The sequence below is a fragment of the Phasianus colchicus genome, chromosome 6, assembly GCF_987193195.1.
Source record: "Phasianus colchicus chromosome 6, bPhaCol1.hap1.1, whole genome shotgun sequence".
Taxonomy (NCBI): domain Eukaryota; kingdom Metazoa; phylum Chordata; class Aves; order Galliformes; family Phasianidae; genus Phasianus; species Phasianus colchicus.
Genome location: NC_143441.1, coordinates 13563760 through 13579230, shown reverse-complemented (window position 1 = coordinate 13579230; position 15471 = coordinate 13563760). Strand labels below are relative to the sequence as shown.

The window sequence follows — 15471 nt, the reverse complement described above, 5'->3', positions numbered from 1 at the left end:
CAGGCTGGAGAGCAAGCATGCAGGGCTTGTATTTTGTTTAGATTTATTTGGGTCTCAGGATGAGGAGATTGGCTTGTCTTCTTTGAGACAAAATTCCAATCTGTGCTGGGAAGGTGAGCACACTTTGCTGATATCTTTGGGAGTTGTACTGGTCTGCAGGCTAACAGCATGCTTGTCCAAAGGAAAGTGCTGTGCCTGCAGAGGAGCAAGAAGGGCAATGTAGAGGGAATTCCTTTCCACTGTCCCTTGTAATTGCTCAGGCATGGGGGTCCCACTAATTCACGCATATCCAACCCACAGCACAGCGTGGCTGGCAGTGTTGCACAGCTAAGGCCCATGCTATAAGGGGGGTGGCTCTTCACTACCAGGCACGCACCCATCAATCAGCAACAACCAAACCATAGGTGCCCTATTAACCCTGTGCTGGCTGAAATCAGGGCACGAGGAGAGCAGCGCTGTGCAGAGCTGACTCAAGGGATGGCAGATAGTTGTATGCATTGTGATACACTGGCTAGATACAGTGCTCTGAACAGTGAAAAGTACGCAGTCGTTCTTTCTGTTTTGATGAAGGAATTTGAGAATAGGTTTCAAGACTGCAAAAAAAAAAATTATCAATTTATGTTTGTGACACCATTTTCAGTCCATGTAAATACATGACCTGGAAATCTTCAAATGGATTGTAGAGAGTTGCAATCAGATATTCAACTCAAAAATCTGATCATGTTTCTTTGCCAGTCTTTCATAATCCTTATCTTAACAGAGATAAGTATCCTTTGCTTTACAATCACATTTTATTCATGTCATCACTTTTTGGGAACACGCACATTTGTGAGCAACTGTTTTCAGGGATGAAGCACAGGAAGAGAAAAATTTCATCAAAAATCTCCAAAGTACATCTTGAGAGCTTAATAAGAACTGCAGCCACTGCCATTAAACCTGATTGGTGCATTAGTTTCACAAAAATATGTTCAAATATCCCACTGGATTTATGGTTTTGTTCCTCTCTTTATTAACATTTTAAGAAAAATATTAGAAATTAAGGTGTTTTGTTATGTATATATTAGTAATATTGTTGTGTATTTTATGAGGGCTGCTCTGAAAGTAATGCCTTTTGTTTTATTACGTTGGCCCAAGATGTCAGAGGCAGATGTTGGTGGTACAGCAGCAGAGGCTGAACCTTCCCACCAGTATTCCATTACATGTTGTTACCCTGTGACAGATGGCAGCAGAAGGGCAGTCAGACAGAATGGCGTCTGACATGGAAGTGTGTATGAAGTAAAAGGGTGAAATTGAATTCTTCCATGTGGAAAAAATGGTGCCCATTGACATTCATCAGCGCCTAGCAAATGTTTATGAGGACGGAACGCTGGATGATGGCACAGTGAGGTGGTGGGTGGTGTGTTCCAGCAGTGGCAACAGTAAGTCACCACCTCCTTCATTGGTGGCAAAAATGCATAGCTAATGGTGGTGACTTACAGTGTTTCGTAGCTGAGAATTTGCTCTATCAAATAGTGTTATTGTGCTGTGGTTTCCATGGAAATAAATAAGAGATATTACTTTTGGAGCAACTTATGCGCCCAAGACAATTCCTCTTCACTCATTGTGGCCCAGGCAAGCCAAAAGGATGGGGACTCATGTATTAATCCATGGTAACCCAAGTGGTTTGCAGATGTCTTGAAGTCTCTGTTGGAAAATATGGTTTAGAGACAGAAATGGAGTTGAATAAAACCCAAGAGCTATTGGCTTTCTTGTGGGGAGAGTGAGGCATAAATGCCTACAGGGAGAGCAGCAGCTATGAGGGACTCATTGTTCTTGAATGTTTCTTGATTTTTCTGTTCATGTATTACAGGAGGAGAATTCAGAAGCTCCGATTCCAGGCTGGTAGCTCTGTCATGCAGGAAGTTTAAAAGTTCTCCGTGCCGTGCTGTTGGCTGCTGCTCACAGTTCAGTGTGCAGCCATAACCCAAACCAGTGATTTGTTTACCCTGGGTATGCTGAGCTGCAGTGTGCAGTAATTCATGAGCAGCTTTGTGTGCAGCTGTCACCCTTGTGGGGCAGCAACCTCTGTCAGAAAAGCAAAGCAGACATCTGAGGGGCATTAAATCATCTCTGGTCACTAATTTAAATCTGAATAAGCCAGCACCTTCAGGCCATGAAAGTTTTTTTTTTCTTGATTGGAAACTTGCTTTTCTTGCACTAGAAAGCTGAGGTTTGCAGCCAGTTGTTTTGTTCTTTGTTTACACAAGGCCCATTGAAGTAGTTGGGGGAACATTACACCCTGGTTCACATGCAGGCATATATATACTTAATTTATGACTTTGGTAGTTTGAATTTCAAGTGTCAGGTATCCTGTGGAGCTTTTTTACTTTGTTCTCCAATGCTGCATGCACCACTTTATCACAAGAAGCAGGCTCGTTGTAGGAAGCCCTTCAAGCTTGCGGGCTTTATTCTGCAGAACCTAAAAAATGAGCTGATGGAGCAAGGTGACAAGGACTGCTCCAAGAGTATGTCTGATCCACAGTGTCTGTTTTCAAGTTTGTCCAATTAATTTTCTGCCTTTGGTATTAACATTTTCACTTGTTTAGAATTGCTCATCTTAAAGTTGCTTTTGCACCCCAAACTGCTCTGTGAATATTAATTGTAGAATAGTGATAATGGCTCCTAAATAGGGCTTGTCTGAAAATTTTGTGTTATCCCTGTTCCTGATTCCTTCACAGTAAACCCTTTTCTACTGCTACTGATAATAAGGAAAACACACACATGCAAAAATTTATGATTATCTCTTCCTCAACTGTGTCTCATCAAACAACACAGCCTTTAGTACAAAGGTATATTTAATTTATCAGCACTAACAGAGATGTGAGAGAAGGACATACCTGGAAAGTGACGTTAGACAAATTCAGATTTGAAGCTGAAGTTTTCAGTAATTAGTGCAATTGGCAGCATGGCAGCTTATTTAGAGAGAAAATTGGATACTAGGAAAGATTTCTTCTGAGAAAGAGCAGTGAGGCAGTGGCACAGGCTGCCCAGGGAGGTGGTGCAGTCACCGTCCCTGGAGGTGTTGAAGAACCGTGTGGATGTGGCACTGAGGGACGTGGGCAGTGGGTATGGGGAAATGGGCTGATGGTTGGACTAGGTGATATGAGAGGGCTTTTCCAACCTTAATGATTCTGTGATACCATGATTCTATAAGATTAATCCTATCATGTGCAATGTCTTCATTAAGACATCTCTTTCCAAAGAGCATTCTGTAGGTTGAATTCTTTGTGCGATGCCCATGTGGCCATAAAGGTCCTTTCTGAATGTGAAGTACATGAACGGAAATGCTTCCAGAAAGTCGTGTGCAAATATAAAATATATGTAAGCATGCTGTTCTTCTGTGTTGTCACATTATATGCAAAATACATTCAAGAAGGAAAACAGTTTTCTCAAGTAAGAAAAAGGATTTTTCAGTGAGGTGCTTCTACAGCGTGTGATTTGGTCTTTGTAAAATCCTTAGTCCTTACCTAAAAACATGGATAATGGGTCCTGGGGTTGGACATTTGTACACAGGTCTAGATATTGAAATAGTCAAGAAATACAGCAAATTTGTATGCAGACTCATTTTCACATCTACAGTTGGTCAGGCAGGGGGGAACTGCTTCAACTTCTGGTGATTGGAGGACTTCCTCTCACAGGGAGCTAAATTTCTTTTTTGTATAAAACCAATCTCTATGTGTCCAGCTGGAAATGAAAAAATAGTTTCATTCTAAAAATAAAAAAAAAAGCATTTAAGGTGTTACTGATGTTTGAGTAGAAGTGGCATGCAGCAGTAGGCTTCTTAGCAGATATTTTCTTTGTTTTTCCCATTGCACCATATTACATACAGTCATAAAGCCTCATAACTATGAAGTAAAATTTCCAAAGAAGTAATGAGTTTTCTATTGTAATGTAGCAGTTAGGATTTGTGAAACAATACTGTGCGTCCGCTAATTATAGGCAGCTCTATTTACATGGCCTAACAGGAAGATGGAAATGTAAAAATAGCAACAAAGAGCCAATGACATTATTAATAAAGCAGCTGTATACTGCATTGTTCTCCCGAAGAAAGTAGACACCATTTAAACAAAGTGCTCTACATAAATAATCAGTCCTAATTCATAAGTAACCACGGTTAGGAATTCACATTTAAAAATAGTTCACCTTACTGATGTTCAAAGAGGGCAGGATGACTTTCTTTGTGAGTGGGTGTGTTTAACTTGTACACGTGCACCAAATCTGAAAAATAACTTACACAAATCATTGCATTGGGAAACCAGTATTTTTCTAGCCCAGGGAGCTTGAACTCTTTTGGAAGATGAAGGGAGAAAGGAAGATGAGTACTATAAAGCTTCTTCCTAAGGAAAAATCTGTATGCAGAAAAAGAGATAAGGTCAAGGAAGAAGAACAAAAAAATACCTCAAACTGTTTTCATTTATATGAACTTATTAAAACAAAAGAACAAACCTTCCTGCCATTATGTTCCTGAAGAGGCAATGATGGCTATACTAATAAAAATAATGATAATAAATAGCTATAATGGGGAAAACATGTTCAGGCAGACATATATGATCATGTGTTTTCTAAGCTCAGAATTCACTTATGAGCTTTTTTTTCCTGTTTAAATCATCATGAAAGAGAAAAAGAAAAGGAGATGGCAGTTAGAGATTACTGAGGCTAACTGTCTTTCATTCTAGTTTTTCAGTGGAAGGGTTGTCATTTCCTCAGAATGCACTTCCTGATAGTACCAAAGACAAACACACACTCAGTGTATGCAGCAGGCTAAACCTACACACTCACAGTTTGTATGGGTGCTTTATATAGGAGAAATAACACCCAGAGCACCACGGCTGTACCATGGTCTTTAACCATGGAAGTATATCTCTACTACTTGCCTTTAAAGTCTGCAGTCTCTCACAGAAGAACTCCTGTATCTTTGTGAACTAATGTTAGAAAACAATAAATTTGCACAAACAAAAGGTAGTATGTTGAGCTTGGCATCCAGAAAATCCCAACTGAAAATCTGCTCTTGGAGGAATGTGGGGGAAGACCCTATCCTGCAGTTAAAAATGCATCGGTACTCCTGAAACCCCTTCTGTCTCAAGATGAGATTTTGCATCCCTAGAAATTCCCTGCCTTGTCTAATCTCAACTTCAAATCTCAAAATAGGAATTAAAAAACAACGTGACAGTACAGTGTCCCAGTTTCTGTGCTTAGGTTTGTTTTGAACCTTAAATTGTAGCAAGGAAACCCTGGAAGGCTGTTTGAACTCCTTCCACTTAACTACTTGATGTTTGCTATTGATGTCAGCTCTCAAATCTGTAATATCTGTAATTTTGTGCAGAGATATCTTAAAATTAAAATCAGCATGAGATATTTTAAACTTGAAGTCAGGCATCATGCAGGTTTGATGATAGGAGAAATCAGCTCAGTGAATTATCCCCATGGCTCGTATGAGCTGTGTTTTTCCTTCTGTACTGCTTGTATGGGACCAAGGCAATTTAAATGACCTATTTGTGAACGTTATTCCTCAGAGAAATCAGCTAAAGCTTCTCTTCAGAGTTCCAAAATGCATTAATATTTGCATGTTAAATACAAGAACACTTAACCTTGTTGTTTTGTCTGTTCTGATGATTTATAATAGGGGTTTTAGAAAGAAAAAATGATCAGAGCATGGCACTTATTTGCTAGTTTTAAAACTGAAGGTGTTTGGATCATCAGGTGTGCTGTTTCTTAAAGAGCACAAAAGGAACCTTTAGGAAACAGAGGAATATCAGTCCCTTCTAGTAGTGTGTTTCTTTGTGACTGTTTTCCTTTAGAACTTTGAAGTTCATACTCAAAAACAGCACCTGAAAAAGCAAATCTTTTCGTATTTGGATCTAACACACTCTTACATTTTTTCGTGTCTGTTGCTGAAGGGCAAAGCACTGCAGGAATTGCAGTGAACAATGCCTGGAGACGCACGATGCCGTCAGCTGCAGCCCATGGCGTTGGCCCTAGCAGCACCGCTTCTCCCAGCAGTGTCAGGAAGCTGTGCAGACTGTAAAAGGTGAATTTCACATCAGAGGCATTACTGAACAATAGGAAGGTGTTTCTCATGGAAGTGAAGGTGGTGCCATACAGGAAGAGGGAGCAGCGCCTTCCCTTTTATTCCCATCTATCATGACTGCTGGAGAGGAGGCCAGGCAGTCTCCTTGGCCGAGGTCAGGTTTAGAGATTAAGCACTGTGGAGGTCACTCCCTTCCCACAGTTTCACCGAATGCCCTTCTAGAGAAGTAAGTGTTTTTTAAGGCAGGCTGCTTGTCTGCAGCAAGGTTTTGCACCACCCCTCTTTATTTTTACATTAAACCGTGCCACCGATGGAATGGCTGATAGCAGGAACCAGTGCATTGCCAGACAAATGCAACACCTCTGCGTGCCTTAGGACAGAAGCTGACCTCTGGTCTTTCTCCTGACTGACCTGGGAAAGATCCATCATGCTGTCTCCTGCATAAAAATGTATTTTTGTCAAATAAAGGAGCATTGTGGTCAAAGACCTGGCTGCTTCTATAGGTAAAATGATGGCTAGCAAGGATGTTACAAGTTAATTAATGCATGTGTAATGCATGGCAAAGTGCATTACCTATATAAACCACTCTGTGTGTGTCATTCCTCAGGCAAAACATAAGCGGTAAGCTGGGATTTACAGGCATTGGTAGGCAGCTGGTAAGCAGATGTGTACTCCCAAATGCAGCCCACAAAAACTTTAAAGCTTTTAATGTGGAAAGTGCCCTGGGACATGGACCAATCTTTATGCTTTGTACACATTTTAATGACTTGTTAATGATCAACCAGTGTTCTGTTGAGAAGATAGATTTGGTAAAGGTATCTTTCAGGCCAGTTCTTTTGCCGGTGTATGAGGTTATTCCTCATAGCCCTACATTAGAAAAAAATGTTGTGTTGATGTGTTGTGTGGCTGTCTCATCCTAGTATGCCAACAATTCTGCAGCTTCCAGTGCTCAGTTGCCAGGGTATCCTGCAGGGAAGTAAGGCCAATTAAACCAGCAGTGCACCATGGTGGTGGTTATGGATAGGATCATTGGGCTGTTTGATCTGCTAATCTGTCTCTAATAATCACTAATATTGGAAACCTATGAGGCAGTGTGAGAAGGGGAGCTCACAGAGCAAGAGCCTTCCATGGTAGAGTTTTCTGGCTTCTGACAAGTTGTGCATTTAGGAATTTCCAGAGCTGAGAGTTGTGTGTTGAATGTCATATATACAGGTAACAGCCATGGGCTGGCCTGGCTTCTAGGAGTTTGTAAGTTTTTTAAATCTCTCTTATTTCTGATTTCCATTATATCCTGTGACAACGAATTCCACAATTTGGCTATCTATTGGATTTTGGTTTTTTGTTATTGTTGGGTTGTGTTATTTTGTTTGTTTTCTGTTTTATTTCTAATACCACTTACTTCTGCTTGTTTTCCAGCTTTCTGACTGATAGCTTAGCTGGCTTTTTCTTCTGTTGTGAGGCCTAACCCACCCCTTGCTCCCTGTATGCCACCCAGCACTGCAGACTTCTGTCACATCCTCCTTCAATCTAAAACAGAAAATTAGAAGTCATCTTTTTCCAGCTTTAAATTTCATTTCTTGCAGGAGCCATTCTTGGTGCCTTGCTTAAGCCTACTGAATCATTTTAGAAATGGGAGAGAGGGATGAGCAGTGTCATCTGAAATCTGGGAAGAAAACTCTCTGACTTCAGTGTGGTGTTAGAAAGTGGCATTGCTTTATTCCTCACAATACGTACTGGGCAACAACGAATCAAGCACGCACTCGCAGAGTTCATGTTCTACATTTAAACAGTTAAGACATACATATATAAAAATTGGCATACATATTCTTTGTTTTCCAAGGACTCATTAAGATATGCCAATATCCTTCTGGACATGCACAGTTGCATCTAAGATGATCGTACAACCACCTTCTTCCTCCCTTTTACTTCTCCATCAGTTTCATCACAGTGATTTTTGGCTGACCTTTCACTGTTTTTACCCAGTTTGGCAAATTTCCATTACTTCTTAGGCCATATGAGCAGCTTTCTATCTTAGTGCACTATAATTCAAAACAATATACGTGAAATCCAAGAAAGAAGTCCATGTACCTGGTGGATGCAAAGATAAAAGTAGTCTATTGTGACTCCAGTGCTCCTGTGAAGCAGAATTGTTGAGGAAAATAAGGCTGTTCACACACCAAGCAGTTAAAATTGAAAGTTTTAGAACTAGCACTCATTGATTCCTTTTGCTAAACTAATATATTGGTCCTTAAACTTAAATACTGATCCCTATTGCTAAACCAGTTTGCCTCAGCAGAACATTCCCAATGTGCAGGTACACTACTGATTTGTAAAGAATGGTGATGTGTACTGTTTGTTAGAGTTTTATTATTCTATTCCTTTCCTAATGCTCCTTTTTTGGTTTTTTTTTGATCATATGGAAAAAATTATAACCCAAGCTCAACTTTATGTTTTGTCTATCTTATGAATATTCACAATCCTGCCTCCAATAATTTTTCCACACAAAAAAAAAAAAAAAAAAAAGTCTTGGTAAGTGTAGCAAACCCTTTTGTATTGTTTTCACAAATTTGACAGATATGGGATGGGATGTGTTTTCCAGAGAACATCTTCAGTTGTTTTCATTCACTCTTTCTCATTTCAGTCTGCATGACCTGTGCTAGCTCCAGTCTTGCACATTCCTTGCATGTTTCTCAGATGAAGCAAGAGCTCAGTATTGTAGAATGCTGCTGGGATGGACAGGACAATTTCTTTACTCTCCCACTCCCGAGTTCTTTTCCTCAGCTGTTGGTTGCAGTGAGCTGTAGCACCATATTGCAGAAGACTCTTCCTATATGAGTTGATGAGTTGCAGCAGAGTCGGTGATCTCATCTATGAAGGTGAGAACAGGAGTGCCATGTGATTTATTCATCTGAGTTGGCATCTTAAGTCAACGTTAAATTGGAGTGTCCTACTGATTTTATGCCCAGTAAGTGCTGCAGCATAGCAACCCGTTGTGTTCAGAAAGTAAGTTTCCAATTTGATGCTTTGTGTGCCAGCCAGTAGGTGCCTCCCTCTCACAGTTCTTTGCAATGAGACTTTATAGTTTCTTGGGCACTCTTGTGAGGTGGCTCACCCTCATGTTGTAATGTTAAGCCCATATCCTTATTTACACATGCTCTAGCTATGTAAGTACATCCTCACCACGTGACTGATCTGGCTAATGAACATCATATACTAAACTTCAGAACTGGCTCTTCTCTACTGACTCAGGTGTGAGTAGGTCTAGCCCTTGTTCTGTAGATGAAGGTGCTTTGGGGCTCTTTCCTAGGGAACTGGAGCTATTGGGGAAGACTTCCTTGCTGTTTGGAGCTGTGGGAAAGCCATTAGAGGTCTGTCTGCCTTCTCTTGAAGGTCTTTGAGTTCTCACTCCAAAATGGCCATCCCATCCTCCCTATGGACTGAAATGTCCTCCAGTGAGCATCAGGTTAAACAATTTCAATCCTGGATCTGCAGGTTTTTTGTGTGGTTTGTAGGAGGGTTTGGACTAAACTCCTAAATAAAAGAGTTCACTGTAGGGAAGACATACTTCTGGAGCATGTTTGGACACTTTCCACCTCCCATGATTTCCTTTGTAGTGAAAGCTGTCCTAAAAAACAGCTCTATGAGAGATTTCTACTTTCCAGTAATGGTGAGTATTGCCAGCATTTCAAGCCCTCGCTTTCATGAGGTGTGCTTGCTGTTGCTGCTATGGAGCCAGAAGTGTGACAGAAAGTTTGAAGATTGCTTAAAAATAATTTTAAAACTATTCTGACAGTTTTCAGAAATTTCTTAAAAAGTGGCTCATTTTTCCACCTTTTTGTTATGAATAGAAACATTTTCAAACATAGGAGAGAGTTCCATAGTTAGGGCCAAGTTTGATGCTAAGAGCAGTACTTTGTAGATCATAAAATACTTTCTGTGTATGTCCATTATGACCACTTGGATGTTTCTGCAAGAACTGTGGCTTTCTGAATTCTGTTAGGAATGACAAGCCCCGAAAAACTCTCAACAGAAATAGCAGCCTGTTTTCATTTGATGTACAACCTGTGATACTGTATGGAATTCAAAGGATTTTTGTCTATAGAAGTGGAGTTTTTTCCTTCAGAGCTGTCACAAAAGACAGCCTGGGTGGACTTCAGTCCTTCCCTTCACCGAGATCTCTCAGCAAAATAAATACTTCCAGTGCGGTGTTATCTGTAACAAGAAGGGCAGTAACTGGCTGATGTCAATCTGTTGTAGTGTTTCATGTTAAAAAAGTGCTTGCAACTGAAACAGACAGATGCAGGTCAGCCTAACACAATGTATTGCTTAGATTATTACAAAGTACAATAATTAACATGGGCCTTGACATTTCAGAGGTAGTTTAGCAAGGATCTTGCATTTCTGTAAAATGTAGCCAAGTATGAGTCACCTTTCCTTCTGACCAAACACAAAACAAGATTTGCCAGCATTAAACTAAAGCAGTTGTTGGGCTGTACTTTTGTCTGGACAGGAATTTCATGTATCTAGTATTCATATGCTTTCACCATATTTTTTTCTTAGTCTTTCTTCCTCTATGGACACTAAAATATGTTTTTAAATAGAAGGTTTTTTTGTTTCTGTTTTTTTTTTTTTTTTTTTTTTCTTAAGTAAAACAAATAAATGAGCCTTATTTTGAATAGTTCGTAGCTGAATTTACATTTGGTTTTGTTGCTGTGTGCATCATGGCCAGTATGGAATTAAACTATCAAAGTCGTTCTACACGCTCTCTAATTGACTGAAAGCTTTGTCGTACTGTTCCACATGACTCAACCAAGCTCTTGGCGTATGGATCTCTTCATTTGAGAGCACTCTTCCAGGCTGCTGGGTTTGGGAACTGTATGCAAATGGCACCCTTAGTATTAGGGGGGCCTCAGAGTAATCTCGGTATGTTGCTCCATCTCTTCCCCTTCACCTTTATCTTTGGACAGGTGATTCTTGGGCAGGGAAATCAATTCCCTGCTGCCAATGGTCATCTGCAACTCATGAGGGGTTGTGAAACGTTTTCCTACAAAAGCAGTGGCTTTTCTCCCTCTAGTGGCAGTCGACAAAATTGATGGATACTGCTTCATGTATTGTGTGGGAGCTCAAAAACCCCAATTAAAGAGATTATTTAAATGCAGTGCAAACACTTATTCCATTTAGTCTTAGCAGGAAGAAAAAAAATTATTCTGCATCTGTCAAAAATAGGGCGAATAAATCTTCCCATTATGACAACTGACTGTCCTGGCTATATTTTACAGGAACAATAGGGAAGGAATGCCCTTTTTTCTCCTTCTTTTTTTCTCTTTCATTATCTTTTCACCCTATCTCTCTTCTGGGATAGTTTGATTCATGGTATCCAATCCTTCATTTTAGTGTGTGAGAAGTGTTTGTACTCTCCTTGCTTGCAGACTCCCTGGTTGTTTGTTTGTTTTTGGTTTTTTTTTCTTCTTTTTTTTTGCACGCAGAGTAGCCAAGGGAAGAAAAGGCTGAGGGTGAGACATTCATAGGCTGCTGAGGTAGCTCCTGGATTGTGATTTAAGAGTGAAATAAAGATGTGCAATAATTTAGAGTGGTCTCTCTTTGTTCTGGTAGTAAATCTGCTTTCTTAGGAAGGAGATGCAAGACATCTTGCTTTCTGTTTCCTGCAGCCTATCCATGTTTAGGTGCCTTGAGCACAGGAGAAAACTGTTTCTGCAAACGCACATCTCTCCTTCTCCCATCATTTCCATCTCAGCCAGCAGCAATGCTGCATAAATCCTACAATACTTAGGCATATGGCTAACCAAAATGGTTTTGGAAAGCATCTCTAGGATAAATACAAAAAGCTTCAGGCAAGCATGTCACATAGTTTTTATTTCATGAAATGAGACAAGCCTTGGGTTTTTCTCCCTGCCAGTTCTGCCACTTGTGAGCCTTCTTTTTATTTTGAAAGGGATGCATATGCTGTTTTAACTGTGTTACCGTGTTAACCAGTCAGGATGAACACTGCAGATTTTGCAACATTAACATCACTGGAACAGAGTCACAGAAAACATCATGGGCTTTTAAAATGTAGTTTGCAAGTACAAATTCAGTTCTGCAGTTTTCAGGCTGCTTCTGGAAGCAAAGCCGGATACACAGATTGAAGCTCACTCTTGTTTCATACTTGCTTGCTTGTACCAGCAACATGAGACAAGATGCATCTCATCTGCTAGGCCACAAAGCCTCTGTTTCTCACGTCTCTAAGTGGTCTGACACTTTTGAAGTTCTTAGCACTGCAGATAAATTATGGCACTTATTTAAGAGTTTGAATATGCAATTAAGCATCTAATTTTAAACTTGCACGCTCAATAATATTGGACTTTGCTACAGAGTTATTTCCTTTTTATGGTATCTGCCAACTGCTGAAGTATGCGTTAGAATATTTGACATATTAATGCAGTAATGGAGATACCTGGTCAACTGGCAGCCAAATAATCAAAAAAGAGACATTCAAGGTGAAATCATAGACTGCAATGAACAAGGGAAAACTGTTTGCCTTTATGATTTACTGAAGAGTAAAATCCATATCTCCCACCCAACCAGAAATATCAGACCCAGCTGCAGAAGCCCTGATAGTCTGATAAGCCAGCACCCCCTGCCCTCAGCTGCCACTGCATTGCCACTGCCATGCATTGTTTTCTTCTCTCTTTTTGATGTTTGTTCTTCCTTTTCTCAAAGACTTTTTGACAGCATCACAGTATGCTCCTATAACTCTAGATAAGCATATTCTGACCGGTCAGTAAATGAAACACTTGGCTATTAGCAATCCACTGTAGCATTATGAGATCTGGGCCTTTCCCAGTTACTGAATGGAGCTCTCCTTGTCTTCTGGCCAATCTGTAGTCATGAAGCTCATAGCCACACTGAGTGGCTATGAGCATTCCCCAGGTGCTGCAGCTGCTGGTCTCTGCTTTACAGTGTTGCCTACCTGTCACTCATTTGCCACGTTCTGTGCACTAGGAGCTGATTGAGATGCCATTTGGATGTAGGCATAGCCCTTATTCCCAGCAGGGAGGCTCGTTACTAAATCAGTAGAAGTGGTATTCTTGGTTCCATCAGATGCACGAGTGTCATCCACTTTGTACTGATCTGTTGAACAGCAAACATGTAATGTAAGGGACAATCAAAACACTAGGAGACAGGCTTTTACACCACAGAAGCCATCTCAGTATTTAACATGCTGAAAAGACAAGCTAATAATGAAAGACTTGTCTAGCTGTCTCTGTTCTTTTGACACCTTAGGTATTTTGTAGGTACTGTCGGCCAGCGTGAACTTTAAATCAATTTATTGCATGTGTTTACATCGGCAATAAAACTGTTTGCCATATCATTTAACTACACAGAGAGTGAATTGTTGACCATGAGCTGGTCTGACCTTTTCGGGTCTAATCAAGAAATCTGAAATATTATTTCAGCCTGTCAGCTCCAGTAATATGCGGTAAGAGTATCTGGATCTAACTGAAAATGTCAGGGGCACTCTAATATGCAACCCATCAAAGTTACGATGCATATGAACCAAGAACTGGTAAAGAATATAAATCTGAGAAACCCATGGTGCATCTCAGTTCCTTAGACAAACTGGTCTGCCATTGATGCAGGCGAGCTACAAACACGCATTAAAAACAACTCTTTGAGATACAAGCAAGGTGTACGGCTGTTTAAATATTAAAAAGTTCTTGAAAGACGGAGAGTAATCGCAGGTTAGAATTTTACTGGAAGAAAGTTAATTGAGAATACCACCACTGCTGTGGTCCATGTCTGAATAGTTGCACTGTGCAGTTGTGTAGGTTTAGTGGTCTCGTGTAACTTTGGAATTTTCTTCTTTAATAACTTGCTGCTTGCAAAGTTTTTACCATTTTCAGAAAAAATCGTTGCATAAGCTGAGGTGTTCTGACCAATCTCATTTGTACTGAAGTTAGTTATCTGTTATACTGTTATACTGAAGTTATCTGGCTGTTTTTAAAAGCTCACTCAGAACCAACACTGTTGTTCTTTGGTGTTTAATGACATTACATTTCTCTGCTTTCTTTGTCTCCCAAGTTTCCTTTGATGGTGTTGTACCAGGAACTCAGAGAGAGGATAAATCTGTCTTTAATAGCTGTTTATTAAGCATGAGACCAATTATTCATTGATATAATTTATGGATAATGAATTTAAATGTGGGTTAATGAGCATGGGCACAACAGGAGGCATCTTTGTATTGCAAGAAAAGGGCATTTTGTGAGCTAAATGGCCTATCAAGATTGTATAATCTGAAAGCAGTTGCTGCACTAAAATTGAGTTGGTTTTTAATCTAATCATGTGTAGTTTGTGTAATTTAAGGCATTATTAACCGAATTGCTGCTATTAGTGAAATGTGGTTGGAATGGAACTAGAATTAGAGTGAACTGTCAGAAGCATTTTTGAGCTGGTAACTTTGTGTTTTAGACTATCCTGTTAATGCCAGCAGAACTGTTCTTGTGAGGCAATGCTGCCCTCACCTGGTATCTGGCATGAATTGGGAATTGTTAGCCCAGCCCAATTCAGCTCTAGTGCATCAAATCATGGAGTCATAGAATCATTAACATTGGAAAAGATCTCCAAGATCATCCGGTCCAACTGTCTATCTACCACCAACACCACCCACCAAACCACGTCCCTCAGTGCCACATCCACACGGTTCCTCAACACCTCCAGGGACAGTGACTGCACCACCTCCCTGGGCAGCCTGTGCCACTGCCTCACTGCTCTTTCTCAGAAGAAATGTTTCCTAATATTCAACCTGAACCTCCCCTGGTGCAACTTGCGGCCATTCCCTCTCATCCCATCACTGTTACGTGGGAGCAGAGGCCAACCCCCACTTCAGCACAGCCTCCTTTCAGGCAGCTGTAGAGAGCGATCAGGTCTCCCCTGAGCCTCCTCTTCTCCAGACTGAATGATCCCAGCTCCCTCAGCTGCTCCCCATAAAACTTGTGCTCCAGATATTGCTAAGCTGGAAAAAAACGGTGAAAGAAATGCTTAAAATACCATTTTGTGCTTTTTCTATTAAAAAGACAAAAAAAAAAAAAATTGTACAGTTTTGTGGTTCTTTTAGGAGTGCATGGTGTGGAAGTAGATGAAAATAGGAAAGTTATATGGGAAAATACTGTGAATGCCCAAAACAACAAATTGAAGGCTGAGTTTTGTTTGTCTGGCAATTTGGAAGGTGAACGGAAGACAAAGTAAATAGGTATCAGCTGCTAAAAGTTAGCAGGACAGATTGTAGTAAACTCTTGTTTAACAGGATAGTTTTATCTTGTAATGTTTAGAAATGTATCATTATGAATACATGCAGAATTCTGCAATTGCAGAGTAAATGGTATCACGGCCAACAAGTTGCATGG

The 15471-nt window shown here is 40.3% G+C and overlaps 1 protein-coding gene across 2 annotated transcripts in view; it reads left to right on the top strand.

The window, feature by feature from the left end:
- CMTM8 (CKLF like MARVEL transmembrane domain containing 8) overlaps positions 1-15471 on the top strand; it is a 38987-nt gene that overhangs the window by 11473 nt on the left and 12043 nt on the right. The window lies entirely within an intron of this gene.